The following is a 5,266-nucleotide window of genomic DNA, read 5'->3' on the forward strand; positions in this document are numbered from 1 at the left end:
TTTTTTGCTTTATTCATTTCTAAAGTTATATAAATTGGTGCATGATCCGAAGTGGTTATGGTCCCAATCTCTGCTCGTATAACTCGTTCTAATGAGTGATGTGAGATTAGTAAGTAATCTATCCTACTATACGAGTTATGCACTTGTGAATGAAACATATAGTCCTTAACAGAAGGATGTTGTACTCTCCAGGCATCAACTAACTTTTCCTGATGCAGTCGCTTTTTCAAAGCTTTATGCACTCGATATGAAATTGCCGATTTTCCAGTTGTTGTGTCTAACAAGGGATTGAGGGTTTTATTGAAGTCTCCTCCAAATACTATTAAACCTTCTGCCCACTGCGTCAGTTTATTTAGGACTGTTGTGATAAATGATGTATGTTTTATGTTCGGGCTATATATATATTTGCTAATTTCAGTACTTGACCCTGGATATTGATTTTTACTAGAACATAACGGCCTTGTGGGTCTATTTTGCTATCTATTATTGTATGCGTTAATCTTCTGTGGAAAGTTATTGCCACTCCTTTTGATTTCCCCAGAGGATTATCACTGAATATCCATGTTGTATATTGTTTGCTCTTGATCATCGGTCTATGCTGGGTTTTATAGTGGGTTTCCTGTATTAAGGCGATGTCTACATGTTTTATCTGAAGTTCATGTAGAATTTTTGAACGTTTTTGCGGACTATTAAATTTCTATTTTAATATGATTATATTTTGTGTACAGTAAAATAATACATATGTTCCCAAAGGGGAATTAACCCCATTTATTATTGTAAATAATTTTCTTCATGATTTAAATATTATATTTAAAATGAATTTGTGTTAATTAAAGCAATTAAAAAATTTAATTAAATACATGAAATAAATATTAAAACCATGATTAAATGAAAGCTGTGTATAGGTTGTTTTCATTTATTCCCTTGGGGAAATGGTATCTAATTTAAAAATCCAATAGCTTTCCCGTCTGAGGAGGGCTTGTTCCATATTACCTTTATGTATTCCTAAATTAATTTTCTCCAATGCCCAAAATTTTAGCTATGTTGGATCCATGTTATGGAATACATTAAAGTGATATGCAACTGTAGACAGTGTTTTATCATTCTTATTTACTTTTCCGGCAGTTCTAATGGCACTGCAATGTTGTTGTAACCTCATTTTCAACATCTGTGTCTTCATGCCTGTATATTTTTTATGGCATGGCCATTCTATGCAGTATATTACTCCCTGGGTTTTGCAATTTATGTAGTTATTGACCTTTTGTGTTTTGCCAAATCTATCATCAAAAGAGTAGATCTTGAGTAATTTATCACACATATTGCATTCCCCACAGGGAAAGCAACCCCTATTTTTGATTGTGTGACCTCGGGTAGTTTGGAAATGACTTCTGGTCAACATATCTTTGAGATTTGGGCTTCTCTTGTATCTTATCGCTACATTATTTTGCAAGATGGAACCCAGGGTGTCATCCTCTAAGAGGATGGGCCAATGTTTGTTTAATATATCCTGTTTCTGATGACTATTAGTATTGAAGGTAGTAATGAACCTTACATTGTCGTCTATTGCTTGCTCCTTCATTGGCAGTAGATGTGATCTTTCTGTATATAATGCTCTATGATAAGCTTTTTTAACCAATTTACCAGAGTACACTCTCTGTTTCAATCTGATCTTGAGTTTACAGGCTTGTTCTTTAAATATATCCCTTGAGGAACAATTACGTTTGAGTCTTAAGAATTCGCCCGTAGGTACTGATTTTTTTACAGAGTGGGGATGGAAACTCGAATATGTTAAAAGGGAATTAGTAGCTGTTGTTTTTCTGAAGTTCTTAGTTTCGAGTTGCCCCTCTTCATTGATTGCAATCTCTAGGTCTAGGAAGGAAACACTTTTTCTAGAGATGTCCATGGTAAGTCTGATATTTAAGTCATTCTTATTAAGTGTAGTCACAAACTCCATGGCTTCAACTTCTGTACCCTCCCAGACCACTAGGATATCGTCAATATAGCGAATCCATTTACAAATATTTGATTGATAGGGTAACAATTCTTAACTCTTAACCACAATACTTTCCCAGAACCCCAAAAATAAGTTCGCATAAGAGGGGGCACAGGAAGTTCCCGTCGCGGTACCCTGTGTTTGCAGATAAAATTTATTGTTGAAGGTAAAGTAGTTAAAGCATAATACGAATCTCATTAATTTACAGAGAAAATCCACCATCTCATTCATACCACCCAAATAATTCACCAAAAAATATCTTAATGCTTTTAAACCCAGTTCATGTTTGATTGATGTGTACAAGGACTCAACATCAAGGGGCAGATTTACTAAGCTCGAATGAAGGATTCAAATGAAAACAAATTCGAATTTCGAAGTATTTTTTTGGGTACTTCAAACATCGAATAGGCTATTACGACCTTCGACTTCGATTCGAACGATTCGAAGTAAAAATCGTTCAACTATTGAACCATTCGATAGTTGAAGTACTGTCTCTTTAAAAAATACTTCGACTATGTACGTCACCACTTTAAACCTACCGAGGTTCAATATTTGCCTATCGGGACCTTCCCCAGCACTTTTCTTTTTCAGTTTTTTATGACCGAATAAAAATCCTTCGATCGATCGATTAAAATAGTTTGAATCATTCGATTCAAAGGATTTTATCGCTCCAGCGAATGATTTTTATTCGATCGTTCGATCAATATTCGAATTCGAAGTAAAAACTTCAAGGGTCAAATTTGAGGGTTTATTAACCCTCGAAATTCGACCCTTGATTAATCTGCCCCAAGTGTTATTCGTAGGATATTGTTGGTAATTTCTAGAGTCTCAGTCTGAGCTAGGAAATCAAGTGTATCCCTAGCATAAGAGTCCAATTTTTCCACCATGGGTCTGATTCTTAAATCAAGGTATTGACTTGCTTTTTCAGTTAAATTACCATTACCCGATACAATCGGTCTTCCAGGTGGTTTATTGAGATTTTTGTGAATTTTTGGTAATAGGTAAAGAGTCACATTTCTGGGGTTATTTACTGTTAAAAACTTTTTCTCCTTTTGGGAGATGAGATTATCCCTGAATGCTTCATTTATCAATTTGTCATACATTATTGTATAACTTTCCATTGGATCTCCAAAGATTTCTTTATGACTGATAGAGGATAGTTGTTTATTTGCTTCTTCTTAATACATGAAATTTGGCCATTTTACAATATTGCCCCCTTTATCAGATGACTTGATTTGGACATCTTGCCACTTTTGCATATCTCTCACAGCTCCCCAATCAGCTTTAGATAAATAATTTTCATAAACACGTGATTGGAGTCTTAGAATGTCACCAATAACCAAATTTAAAAATATTCCCACATTTCGGCATATATTTGAGGCTGGAGTGAAATGGGATTTAGTTTTGAGTTTCTTTTTTCATTCATCCATGGCAGATATTTCTGTTAAAGGACCAGTAACATCAAAAAATGAAATTGTTTTAAAGTAATAAAAATATAATGCATTGTTGCCCTGCAGTAATAAAACTGCTGTGTGTTCATGGGGGAAACCAATCTCAGCGATCCTGGAGGAATTTCTTAATGAGAATCCATACCTTGGCTCATTTATTTGAAGTTGCACATTCAATACCTAACGCCATTACGGTCAAATATTCCTTGCATATCCATTCTAATATTATTGGAGGAGGCCATGCTTTGACTGTGAGTGGGGAAACAAAAATGAGCATCTATTTTGTTAATGAGATGGCAAGCCTCAGTAAATTAGAATCTCAGGGGTTGGCATAAATCTTGGGAAGGCACATTAGCTAATAATACCAAATCTGTTTTCCATTTCTACAAACCTCTTCATTTCCATCTGCACCAGCCCTTGGGTTGTTATAGTCACAGTCATTAAACATTGTCCCACAATAATTCCAATTGTTATCATAATCTGTGTAGCACCAGGTGTAATCATAACTGTGGGAATCACACAAGGGATCTTCACGCATGGCTCTCCTTTTGCAGTTACGTCATTTAATGGTGAACATTTTCCTGCATGTTCTAATTTGTCTGTACACTCAAAATCACTTCCATCAAGAATACAATCACTATAACAAAGTTTGTTATCTGAGTTATAGTAATGCTAAATCTCTTCAACTACATGTCCACATTTACTCCAACCATTGCCTGTAAAACACTGTTTGTGCAGTGATCCTCTGGCAACCTGATAAACACTTACAAATATAAGTTAATGGAGGGAACTCTCAGTATTATAAAGGGGGAAGAGAAAATTGCTCTTTTTTAGGAGATATGAAATAATCCCGAGATAACCCCACAACCAGTTACCCAAAACCATATACACAAACAGAGAGGGGATGCACACTCAATGAAAAAAATACTTAGAAGGCACAGGTGGTATTTAGAAATCTTCTTTTATATAGTATATAGCAGACAAATATACATCAGATGAACTGGTATATTATACAAAACAGTATTAACACAGATATATACATCCCACCAAGTTACAAGATCAAGGCAAAAAGGGACAAACCCCAGCAGCATCCGCTGCTTACTGCTCCAGAAAGGCTTTCTCCGCTGCTCACAGCTCCGAGGGCCTTCCCCACAGCATCGGCTGCTCACAGCTCCAGAGGGGCCTTTCCCGCAGCATCGGCTGCTAATAGCTCCAGAGGGGCTTTTCCAGCAGGATCCGTTGCTCACAGCTCCAGAGGGGCCTTCCCAGCAGCATCCACTGTCCACAGCTCCAGAGGGGCTTTTCCAGCAGCATCCGTTGCTCACAGCTCCAGAGGGGCCTTCCCAGCAGCCTCTGCTGCACACAGTTTCAGAGGGGGTTCCCCAGCAGGTAACATGTGTTACCTGGCCTTTGCAGCCCTAGCCCAGCAGCAGCCTGATTGGTTTGCAGTCATCCAATCAGGACTGACTCTGCCCTATATAAGACCAGCCCTCCAAACACTCCTTGCCTGAGCATTGGTTCCCATCCTAGCAGTGTGGCATTGTTCCTAGCTAAGGGTTCCTGTTCTGGTCTCCTTCCTATTCTGCCTTACCTTGCCTTGCTTTGTCTGAACCCTTCCCTGTCTTGTCCTGCCTGGCTCTGAATCTTGTCTTGATCTGCGTCACCTTTCCCTTCCAGTTCTGCTCCGGTCCTGCTTTAAACAATCTTTCCTTTCTTTAAGCCTGCCTTGTTTTCCTTGCTTTGACTTGACCTTGATCCGACCTTGCCTTACATGTCCCTGCCTCCTGTCCTGTTCTGCCTTGAACCCTGTCTTATGTTCCCTAGT

At 37.9% G+C, this 5,266-nt stretch overlaps 1 pseudogene; it reads right to left on the minus strand.

Annotated features, from left to right (window-relative positions):
- Window positions 1-2,051: 2,051 nt before the first annotated feature.
- LOC108698998 lies at window positions 2,052-4,837 on the minus strand (annotated as a pseudogene).
- Window positions 4,838-5,266: the final 429 nt, after the last annotated feature.

The sequence above is a fragment of the Xenopus laevis genome, chromosome 8L, assembly GCF_017654675.1.
Source record: "Xenopus laevis strain J_2021 chromosome 8L, Xenopus_laevis_v10.1, whole genome shotgun sequence".
Lineage (NCBI taxonomy): Eukaryota > Metazoa > Chordata > Amphibia > Anura > Pipidae > Xenopus > Xenopus laevis.